The sequence below is a fragment of the Schistocerca piceifrons genome, chromosome 3, assembly GCF_021461385.2.
Source record: "Schistocerca piceifrons isolate TAMUIC-IGC-003096 chromosome 3, iqSchPice1.1, whole genome shotgun sequence".
NCBI classification, from domain to species: Eukaryota; Metazoa; Arthropoda; class Insecta; order Orthoptera; family Acrididae; genus Schistocerca; species Schistocerca piceifrons.
This window is the reverse complement of record NC_060140.1, coordinates 659,727,582-659,740,429: the sequence shown is the minus strand read 5'-3', so window position 1 is coordinate 659,740,429 and position 12,848 is coordinate 659,727,582.

Here is a 12,848-nt window from a genome sequence, read left to right as displayed (position 1 = left end):
CTTGTTTCTAAACTGAAGTAGCAAATTCTAGATCCTTGTAGCTACTATTGGCGGAAATCTTAATGTCACCGCCAGTCGCTCATGTGGTGAAACTGCTCTCCTCATACAAGTTTTACATATCACTAGTTATGTAAGTTAAAAAATAATTACATGCCTTTAAATCCATCCCCAAATAATTAGACAACTCGTCGAGATCGCCCTGCAACTCGTGGGCTAAATTTGTTTGCGAAAACGTCTTCACTTAAGCAGCCATTGTGTAGACGATTTTCATCTCACATTTTGTTTGCAGTTTTTCAACAACACAAATTGCGAACACTGACCATAATAGAAATACCTCTGTTTCCGAATAAATTAAATAAATTTTGAGCTTACTGTACGAGAGTGTAGTCGCTTGCAATTGAAATTTCTTTTCTACACCAACAGATGGCGGGCGGGTAGTAGATTGGAGCTTGAGTCGTATGAAAATACTACATTTGTAGCGATCTACTGCATGCACAGACATTTGCCCAGGTATATGTGCACACAGATCATTGCTTGTGCATGGGTCTTTACCACACAAAACTCATCAAGAATATCCGTCATTTAGTTAGCTTTGGGCATTGATCAACTGTATCGTTGTTAGTTCCTTAATTCCAATACTCCGAATTTTTGTGTCATGGATATCGTAACCTCTAGCCGTTTGGTGCTGAGCTGGTCATATCAGACAGACTGTTGCATATGGACACGATATTCGATGGGCAACGATCCTCAGTTCGAAACGTGACTCATCACTGGAGACAATTCTAATCGTCCATGAGATTCCAGGCCGAAGATGTGTCTGGATACGCTACAGATATCATTGGAATACCAACCGGACTGTCGCCCTACATTCGGCACGACAGCCAGAAGTGATGTTCTGGGGTGTCCTTTCTTTTCATAGCAGGACCCATTTGCACGTCATTCGCGACACTCTTACAGCATAGTGGTGTGTCGACGATATTCTACACCCCGTTTTGTAGCCTTCATGTGAAGCCATCCTGGGGTCACTTTCAACAAGATAATGCTCATCCACAAATGGCGAGAGTTTCTGTGGCTTGTCTTCGTGCTTGATAAATCCTACCTTGACCAGTATGGTCGCCAGATCTCTCCCCAGTTGAGAATGTTTCGAACATTATGGGGGGGGGGGGGGGGAGGAGGGGGGCTCCTAAACCAGCTCGGGATTTTGATGATCTAAGGCATCAATTCGACAGCATTTGGCATAATATCCCTCACGAAAACATCCAACAACTGTGTCAGTTAGTACCAAGCTGAATGAATGCTTGCATGAGGGCAACAGGTGGAGTAGTGCGTTAATAACTTGCTCAATTTTTGAAAGTCTTTCCCTTGAATAAATTATCCAATTTTTATGAAATTGTAATCATCTGATTGTCTGTATATATATATATATATATATATATATATATATATATATATATATATATATACATATACATACATCGCATCTATCAATTTGCGTTCCATTCGGATAATTCCTTCGTGGCGCATCGTTGTCTTTCTTCGAGCATGATCTGGCTGCCAGTGTGAGTAGCAATCTGTGGCTGTTTCCTGATGAAACTGTGGTGTATGGGAAGATGTAGTCGCTGAGTGACTGTACAAGGATACAAAATTTCTGGCTGTGTGATGAATGGCAGCTAGCTCTTAATGTAGAAAAATGTAAGTTAATGCAAATGAGTAGGAGAAACAAACCCATAATACTCGAATACAGCATTAGTAGTGTGCTGCTTGATACAGTGATGTTGATTAAATATCTAAGTGTAACCTTGCAAAGCTATATGAAATGCAACAAGAATGTAAGGATTGAAGCGTGGAGGTCGAATGGTCGACTTAGGTTTCTTGGGAGAATTTTTGGAAAGTATGGTTCATCTCTAGTATAGGAGAAGGCATATAGGACGCTGCTTTGGCTCATTCTTGAGTATTGCTCGAGTGTCTGGGATCCAGACCAGGTCGGCTTAAAGAAAAACATCGAAGTAATTCGGAGGTGGGATGCTATACTTGTTACCAGTAGGTTCGATAAACACCTAAGTACTATGGAGAAGCTTCAGGAAGTCAACTGGGGATTTCTCGGGGTAAGGCCATCTTGTTTTCGTGAAAAACTACTGATAAAATTTAGAGAAGTGACATTTGAAACTAACTGTAGAACGAGTTTACTGCCAACAACATACCTTTCACATGAGGAACACAAAGATAAGATGAGAGAAATTTGGGTTCGTACAGAGGCATATAGACAGTGGTGTGTCTCTCACTGTATTTTCGTGTAGAACAGAACAGGAAATGACTAAAGGTGGTACAGGAAGTCTTCACTACACACTGTAGGATGGTTTTTGGAGTATGTATGTAGATATAGAAGCACTTTTTCTTGCCAACAGATCAGTTCCCGTTTCCTTTCACGAGATACTTTAACCCTTATATTGATCCAAAGAAATGTGTGAGTTCCGAGGCTATAGTGTTGTAAAAGCGTGTGAAATACACAGTGGCAACTTAAAGATGATGTTGATCCGAATGACAAAACAAATTCATCCTTATAATCCTGAGGTGAATCTTGCAATCTAAGGATCTCTGAAAACTTAGCACAAACGCTTGGGTCATTAGAACAGACATCATATCCAACAATTCTTGAAGCAATATAGTGCCGAAGTTGAAGTCTTCGACGAAGAATGTTGTGAGGCACTTTTAAACGAGAAGCAGCATCAGAACAGTTTTCAGTCACAACAGCAACATGCCACACAACCTAGAGAAATGATGTATGCTGATCTGTGTTGTTCTTTGGAGTGTAAATCGCTGGGAGGGCTTAATATTCTCTTTCATTTATTTGGGATTTTTCAGTCATTCATGGCATATTTTTTCAAGCAGAAGTCTGACACTGCGGAGAATAATGCAAAAATGGTGTGAATTGTGAAGACTTTTCGTGGTCTACTACCAAAAATATTTCAGTGTGCTGGCAGATGCTAATTTAATAATATTGAAGTAAAATATTTGATGAAACTAAATGGTATACAACTCATCATTACAAATTATTACAATACAGAGCAGCACTGATGTGCTGAGTATACCAACAGAACTGCTGTGGAACTTGCTCAAACCATGTAGGTAGCTCAGTGTCTGCCTATGGTTTTGTGGGCAGAAGCGGTAAATACGGCTGTTTATATGTTAAATAGAACTGATAAAAATTATATGAATACCAAACCACCTTAAGAGGTATTCACTGGAAAGACGACACAACTAAATAAACTTCATCTTTTTAAGACAAAGTGTTTCGTTGATATTCCTATGGAAAAGCGAAAGAAATAGAATCCTTAAGGAAAACCAGGAATCTTTGTTCATTAATCTAATGATATTGATGGCTTTCAAAGAGTCATATGAAGATGATACAAGTATATTTCAAGAACGTGCAGAAGAAACTTCTAGCGAAAGGAAGTTGAAAAATTGTCAACAAATGAAGAAACAAGAACATCTCATTGAAACGACGCTATTTGATATAAATGAGCCTAAGAACTATTCAAAGGCTATTAATTTTGTAGACCATGAGCAATGAAGAAGAGCAATGGAGGAAGAAATGGCTTCATTGAAGGAAGATGCTACTTAGTCACTGGGACCTGATCGTTGGTCATATGTCCATTACAAACCATTTGTTTTAAAGAGTAAAGCTGATGGTAAAATTGACCATTATATTGCAAGACTAGTTGTTCATGGATTTAGTCAACAAGAAGAGAATGACAACAGAGAAATACTTAGTCCTGTTTTTAGATATGATACAATTCGAGCAAGTTTGATTGTTGCTGCTAGTGAGCATCACAGCTGGCACAGTACAATGTAAAATCTGCTTTCTTGAATTACTTCTTAAAAGAAGAGATATACATTTGTAGAGCAGCGTGATGGATACTGTGATGGCGATGGGACTGATTGGGTGTCCAAGCTTCATAGAAGTTTATCTGGACTAAATCTCCAAGGTGCCTGAACCAACGATTCAAGGACTTTCTAGCGAATCTTGGGCTTGTGGAAAGTAAGGCAGATCCATGTCTGTTCTGTAAAGAAAACTGCAATGAGACATTGGTGAATTAACATCTGCAAAAAAGAAGAAGGACATTCAAGTTTTCTACATCTACATCTACATCTACATTTATACTCCGCAAGCCACCCAACGGTGTGTGGCGGAGGGCACTTTACGTGCCACTGTCATTACCTCCCTTTCCTGTTCCAGTCGCGTATGGTTCGCGGGAAGAACGACTGTCTGAAAGCCTCCGTGCGCGCTCTAATCTCTCTAATTTTACATTCGTGATCTCCTCGGGAGGTATAAATAGGGGGAAGCAATATATTCGATACCTCATCCAGAAACGCACCCTCTCGAAACCTGGCGAGCAAGCTACACCGCGATGCAGAGCGCCTCTCTTGCAGAGTCTGCCACTTGAGTTTGCTAAACATCTCCGTAACGCTAGCACGGTTACCAAATAACCCTGTGACGAAATGCGCTGCTCTTCTTTGGATCTTCTCTATCTCCTTCGTCAACCCGATCTGGCACGGATCCCACACTGATGAGCAATACTCAAGTATAGGTCGAACGAGTGTTTTGTAAGCCACCTCCTTTGTTGATGGACTACATTTTCTAAGGACTCTCCCAATGAATCTCAACCTGGTACCCGCCTTACCAACAATTAATTTTATATGATCGCTCCAATTCAAATCGTTCCACACGCATACTCCCAGATATTTTACAGAAGTAACTGCTACCAGTGTTTGTTCCGCTATCATATAATCATACAATAAAGGCTCCTTCTTTCTATGTATTCGCAATACATTACATTTGTCTATGTTAAGTGTCAGTTGCCACTCCCTGCACCAAGTGCCTATCCGCTGCAGATCTTCCTGCATTTCGCTACAATTTTCTAATGCTGCAACTTCTCTGTATACTACAGCATCATCCGCGAAAAGCCGCATGGGACTTCCGACACTATCTACTAGGTGATTTATATATACTGTGAAAAGCAATGGTCCCATAACACTCCCCTGTGGCACGCCAGAGGTTACTTTAACGTCTGTAGACGTCTCTCCATTGATAACAACATGCTGTGTTCTGTTTGCTAAAAACTCTTCAATCCAGCCACACAGCTGGTCTGATATTCCGTAGGCTCTTACTTTGTTTATCAGGCGACAGTGCGGAACTGTATCAAACGCCTTCCGGAAGTCAAGAAAAATAGCATCTACCTGGGAGCCTGTATCTAATATTTTCTGGGTCTCATGAACAAATAAAGCGAGTTGGGTCTCACACGATCGCTGTTTCCGGAATCCATGTTGATTCCTACATAGTAGATTCTGGGTTTGCAAAATCGACATGATACTCGAGCAAAAAACATGTTCTAAAATTCTACAACAGATCGACGTCAGAGGTATAGGTCTATAGTTCTGCGCATCTGCTCGACGACCCTTCTTGAAGACTGGGACTAACTGTGCTCTTTTCCAATCATTTGGAACCTTCTGTTCCTCTAGAGACTTGCGGTACACGGCTGTTAGAAGGGGGGCAAGTTCTTTCGCGTACTCTGTGTAGAATCGAATTGGTATCCCGTCAGGTCCAGTGGACTTTCCTCTGTTGAGTGATTCCAGTTGCTTTTCTATTCCTTGGACACTTATTTCGATGTCAGCCATTTTTTCGCTTGTGCGAGGATTTAGGGAAGGAACTGCAGTGCGGTCTTCCTCTGTGAAACAGCTTTGGAAAAAGGTGTTTAGTATTTCAGCTTTACGCGTGTCATCCTCTGTTTCAATGCCATCATCATCCCAGAGTGTCTGGATATGCTGTTTCGAGCCACTTACTGATTTAACATAAGACCAGAACTTCCTAGGATTTTCTCTCAAGTCGGTACATAGAATTTTACTTTCGAATTCACTGAACGCTTCACGCATAGCCCTCCTTACGCTAACTTTGACATCGTTTAGCTTCTGTTTGTCTGAGAGGTTTTGGCTGCGTTTAAACTTAGAGTGAAGCTCTCTTTGCTTTCGCAGTAGTTTCCTAACTTTGTTGTTGTACCACGGTGGGTATTTCCCATCCCTCACAGTTTTACTCGGCACGTTCCTGTCTACAACGCATTTTACGATTGCCTTGAACTTTTTCCATAAACACTCAACATTGTCAGTGTCGGCACAGAAATTTTCGTTTTGATCTGTTAGGTAGTCTGAAATCTGCCTTCTATTACTCTTGCTAAACAGATAAACCTTCCTCCCTTTTTTTATATTCCTACTAACTTCCATATTCAGGGATGCTGCAACGGCCTTATGATGTCTGATTCCCTGTTCTGTACATACAGAGTCGAAAAGTTCGGGTCTGTTATCAGTAGGTCCAAGATGTTATCTCCACGAGTCGATTCTCTGTTTAATTGCTCGAGGTAATTTTCGGATAGTGCACTCAGTATAATGTCACTCGATGCTCTGTCCCTACCACCCGTCCTAAACATCTGAGTGTCCCAGTCTATATCTGGTAAATTGAAATCTCCACCTAAGACTATAATATGCTGAGAAAATTTATGTGAAATGTATTCCAAATTTTCTCTCAGTTGTTCTGCCACTAATGCTGCTGAGTCGGGAGGTCGGTAAAAGGAGCCAATTATTAACCTAGCTCGGTTGTTGAGTATAACCTCCACCCATAATAATTCACAGGAACTATCCACTTCTATTTCACTACAGGATAAACTACTGCTAACAGCGACGAACACTCCACCACTGGTTGCATGCAATCTATCCTTTCTAAACACCGTCTGTACCTTTGTAAAAATTTCGGCAGAATTTATCTCTGGCTTTAACCAGCTTGCTGTACCTATAACGATTTCGGCTTCGGTGCTTTCTATCAGCGCTTGAAGTTCCGGTACTTCACCAACGCAGCTTCGACAGTTTACAGTTACAATACCGATTGCTGCTTGGTCCCCCCATGTCCTGACTTTGCCCTGCACCCGTTGAGGCTGTTGCCCTTTCTGTACTTGCCCAAGGCCATCTAACCTAATCTAGATTTGCTATGTGAAATTCAAAATGAGTTCAAGATTACTCTTGAGCCAGTATTATATTTCTTAAATATTAATATTTTATATCACAAGAATAAAATATTAATATTTAAGAAATGTAATACTGGCTCAAGAGTAATCTTGAACTCATTTTGAATTTCACTTAGGAAAAATTTTATATCAGAAGAATGCCCCCCCCCCCCCCATGAACCATGGACCTTGTCATTGGTGGGTAGCCATGCATGCCTCAGTGATACACACAGCTGTACCATAGGTGCAACCACAGCAGAGGGGTATCTGTTGAGAGGCCAGACAAATGTGTGAGAGCAATTGCTCTTGAGCCAGTATTATATTTCTTAAATATTAATATTTTATTCTTGTGATATAAAATATTAATATTTAAGAAATATAATACTGGCTCAAGAGTAATCTTGAACTCATTTTGAATTTCACTTAGGAAAAATTTTATATCACAAGAATGCCCCCCCCCATGAACCATGGACCTTGTCGTTGGTGGGTAGCCATGCATGCCTCAGTGATACATACAGCTGTACCATAGGTGCAACCACAGCGGAGGGGTATCTGTTGAGAGGCCAGACAAATGTGTGGTTCCTGAAGACGGGCAGCAGCCTTTTCAGTAGTCACAGGGTCAACAGTCTGGATAATTGACTGATATGGCCTTGTAACACTAACCAAAACAGGCATGCTGTGCTGGTACTGCGAATGGCTGAAAGCAAGGGGAAACTACAGCCGTAATTTTTCCTGAGGGCATGCAGCTTTACTGTATGATTACATGATGATGGCGTCCTCTTGGGTAAAATATTCCGGAGGTAAAATAGTCCCCCCCCCCCCCCCGGATTTCCGGGTGGGGACTACTCAGGAGGACGTTTTATCAGGAGAAGGAAAACTGGCGTTCTACGGATCAAAACGTGGAATGTCAGATCCCTTAATCGGGCAGGCAGATTAGAAAATTTAAAAAGGGAAACGGATAGGTTAAAGTTAGATATAGTGGGAATTAGTGAAGTTCGGTGGCAGGAGGAACAAGACTTTTGGTCAGGTGAATACAGGGTTATAAATACAAAATCAGATATGGGTAATGCAGGACTAGGTTTAATAATGAATAGGAAAATAGGAATGTGGGTAAGCTACTACAAACAGCACAGTGAACGCATTATTGTGGTCAAGATACATACGAAGCTCATGCCCACCACAGTAGTACAAGTTTATATGCCAACTAGCTCCAAAGATGATGAAGAGATTGATGAAATGTATGATGAGATAAAAGCAATTATACAGATAGTGCAGGGAGACGAAAATTTAATAGTCATGGGTGACTGGACCTCGATAGTAGAAAAAGGAAGAGAAGGAAACGTAGTAGGTGAATATGGAATGGGAGTAAGGAATGAAAGAGGAAGCTGCCTGGTAGAATTTTGCATAGAGCATAACTTAATCATAGCTAACACTTGGTTCAAGAATCATAAAAGAAGGTTGTATACATGGAAGAATCCTGGAGATACTGACAGGTATCAGATAGATTATATAATGGTACGACAGAAATTCGGGAACCAAGTTTTAAATTGTAAGACATTTCCAGGGGCAGATGTGGACTCTGACCACAATCTATTGGTTATGAACTATAGATTAAAACTGAAGAAACTTCAAAAAGATGGGAATTTCAGGAGATGGGACCTGGATAAGCTGAAAGAACCAGAGTTTGTAGAGAGCTTCAGGGAGAGCATTGGTGAGCGATTGACAAGAATGGGGGAAAGAAATACGGTAGAACAAGAATGGGTAGCTATGAGAGATGAAATAGTGAAGGTAGCAGAGGATCAAGTAGGTAAAAAGACGATGGCTAATAGAAATCCTTGGGTAACAGAAGATATATTGAATTTAAGTGATGAAAGTAGAAAATATAAAAATGCAGTCAATGAAGCAGGCAAAAAGGAATACAAGCGTCTCAAAAATGAGATCGACAGGAAGTGCAAAATGGTTAAGCAGGGATGGCTAGAGGACAAATGTAAGGATGTAGAGGCTTATCTCACTAGGGGCAAGATAGATACTGCGTACAGGAAAATTAAAGAGACCTTTGGAGAAAAGAGATCCACTTGCATGAATATCAAGAGCTCAGATGGAAACCCAGTTCTAAGCAAAGAAGGGAAAGCAGAAAGGTGGAAGGAGTATATAGAGGGTCTATACAAGGGCGATGTTCTTGAGGCCAATATTATAGAAATGGAAGAGAATGTAGGTGAAGAAGAAATAGGAGATACGACACTGCGTGAAGAGTTTGACAGAGCACTGAAAGACCTAACTCGAAACAAGGCCCCTGAAGTAGACAACATCTCATTAGAACTACTGATGGCCTTGGGAGAGCCATTCCTAACAAAACTCTACCATCTAGTGAGCAAGATGTATGAGAAAGGTGAAATACCATCAGACTTCAACAAGAATATAATAATTCCAATCCCAAAGAAAGCAGACGTTGACAGGTGTGAAAATTACGAAACTATCAGTTTAATAAGTCACAGCTGCAAAATACTAACACGAATTCTTTACAGACGAATGGAAAAAGTGGTAGAAGCCGACTTCGCTGTAGATCAGTTTGGATTCCGTAGAAATGTTGGAACATGTGAGGCAATTCTGACCTTACGACTTATCTTAGAAGAAAGATTAAGGAAAGGCAAACCTTCGTTTCTAGCATTTTTAGACTTAGAGAAAGCTTTTGACAATGTTGACTGGAATACCCTCATTCAAATTCTGAAGGTGGCAGGGGTAAAATACAGGGAGCAAAAGCCTATTTACAATTTGCACAGAAACCAGATGGCAGTTATAAGAGTCAGGAGGCATGAAAGGGAAGCAGTGGTTGGGAAGGGAGAGAGGCAGGGTTGTAGCCTACCCCAATCTTATTCAATCCGTACATTGAGCAAGCAGTAAAGGAAACCAAAGAAAAATTCGGAGTATGAATTAAAATCCATGGAGAAGAAATAAATACTTTAAGGTTCGCCGATGACATTGTAATTCTGTCAGAGACAGCAAAGTACCTGAAAGAGCAGCTGAACAGAATGGACAGTGTCTTGAAAGGAGGATATAAAATGAACATCAACAAAAGCAAAACGAGGATAATGGAATGTAGTCGAATTAAATTGGGTGATGCTGGCGGAATTAGATTAGGAAATGAGATGCTTAGAGTAGTGTATGAGTTTTGTTATTTGGGGAGCAAAATAACTGATGATGGTCGAAGTAGAGAGGATATAAAATGTAGACTGGCAATGGCAAGGAAAGAGTTTCTGAAGAAGACAAATTTGTTATCATCGAGTATAGATTTGTCAGGAAGTCGTTTCTGAAAGTATTTGCACGGAGTGTAGCTATGTATGGAAGTGACACGTGGACGATAAATAGTTTAGACGAGAAGAGAATAGAAGCTTTCGAAATGTGGTGCTACAGAAGAATGCTGAAGATTAGATGGTTCGATAACAAAACTAATGAGGAGGTACTGAATAGAACTGCAGAGAAGAGAAATTTGTGGCACAACTTGATTAGAAGAAGGGGTCGGTTGGTATGGCATATTCTGAGGCGTCAAGGGATCACCATTTTAGTATTGGAGGGCAGTGTGGAGGGAAAAAATCGTAGAGGGAGACCAAGAGATGAATACACTAAACAGATTCGGAAGGATGTGGGTTGCAGTAGGTACTTGGAGATGAAGAAGCTTGCACAGGATAGAGTAGCATGGAGAGCTGCATCAAACCAGTCTCAGGACTGAAGACCACAACAACAACACCACAAGAATGGGTCAATAGAAATAATCAAGAAAGTCATGCTAAAGACATTCTTTGACAGCTGAAAACGACAGAGGCAAATCCTGTGTCAACTTCAGGCGAGTGATATCTACAGTCAGATGAGTCAACGAATGATAAACCAATTAATGCTCCATATCGAGGAGCAATTGGACTTCATATGTATGGCGATGCTGGTACAATGTCTGATATGCGATTCGTAGTAAGCTATGTGTCAAAATTTTTAGAGAATCCTCAAGAAAATCATTGATCTTTGGTAAAGAGGATTCTAAAGTATATAACTTGTTCAGTTCATTGGATGTAAAGTATGGTGCTAGCAATGCAAGTGAAAGACTGAAGATAATAGTGATGCTGATTCATCAGTAACATAACACTCAATTAGAGGATTTATTACAAGTTATTGTGGAGGAGCAGTTACCTTGGCTAGTAAGCGGCGACAGTGCATATACTCTTAACAACTGAGTCAGAATATCTGGCTACAAATGAACGGGTTTGAGAAGGAATAAGACTATCCAAGTTCTATGAAGAAATTTCTTCACAGGAAAGTATTCCTATTCTTTTTGTTGATAATGCAATTGCCACTGAACTGGGAAACAATCCTGAATTTTACAAGAGATCAAAGCATATTGATGTTCACATGCACATCTGTGAGAAAATTCAAGAAAGCCAGTTAGCTGTCAGGCATGTACTAAGCAATAAGCAAGTTGCAGATACTCTCATCAAATTAGTGCCACATGTGCAGTTTGAATATTTAAAATCATTACCTGGAAAGTGTTAAGTACTACATTTAGCAATATAAACATTTAGAGGAAGTGCTTAAGTGAAATGTTTATATTAATCTCTGTGCAGTGAAGCATATATCCGTCTTTTGTTTTTGTCGTAAAATATGGGTGTCTTATGTAGAAACCACATTGTGTTTGTGTTTTATATTGTGACTTTTTTTCTGCAAGTTTCTGAAATAGTAAGGAATCCAGATTCCTCATAAACAGTTCACATTTTGCAGTGAGGATCTATATACAGTGTAATTAAAAGTGAACTATTTTTCGGTATTAATTCACAAGCACATGTATCTGTGTGCTGATCACTGCAAAGTCTACATTAGTCTCAATGTTTTTGATCTCATGTTCTGCCGTCTGTAACAATACCTCCTTTTCCCATGTTAGTTCTACACGAGTAAGATGCTACAGTGTAACAAATATATTTAACTTCTGTAACCCTAATGGCTAAGTAGTGCTCAGATAGGTACATGATGTCTATTTTTTCAGAGCTCTCTAAATTTTCCATATAGACAAGAGGCTCTTGCACTTCATTACTCTGTTCTCTAATATTGTGATGAAATAAGCTAACCTTACTTTTCTGTGCATTCTTAAGCATTTTGTGGGACTCTTCTGCAGTGGTGGATAATGGGCCTAAATTCTGCAGAGACCAGAAAATGTACTGGAAAATCGCCCTTCCTTCTCTGTTAATGTCGGCATACCTAGCATTCCTAACGTCCACCAACGCTACTATTATTACTACTAAGATGTCGACGATGGCTGCCACTATTACCACTACTGCTAATAATAATAATAACAATGGCACTCACATCTACCCATAACCGAAATGGTACACCGGGCAACTGATTGTTGTTGCTTGTAAAACAGGTTAACTTGAAGATCCTTCTTTTTCTCGCACCTTTCGATGACATCGTTATACCATGTGCCATGGCTTTCTAGTATTTGCAGTACTGGTTCTTCAGTTGAGGTATAAGCAAGAGCTGATAAGTGATATTGGGTCGTACTGTCCCTCGAGTATGTTTTTATGTGTTTGAGACAAGAAAAACAATTTTCAACGGAAGCACTTGTTGCAGGAATGGTAGCAATTATAAAAAGTAATTTGAAAGCTTCTGTAAGAATTTGGTCCATTTCATACTCTGTCATTTTTTTGTTTTTGGTTATGTCTCCCAAACTGGTAGAATGGAATGTTTATTTTTGCTGGGAATTGAATACAATCACCAAATTCTACATGCAACTGCGAGAGACTGAAGGACACACCACAT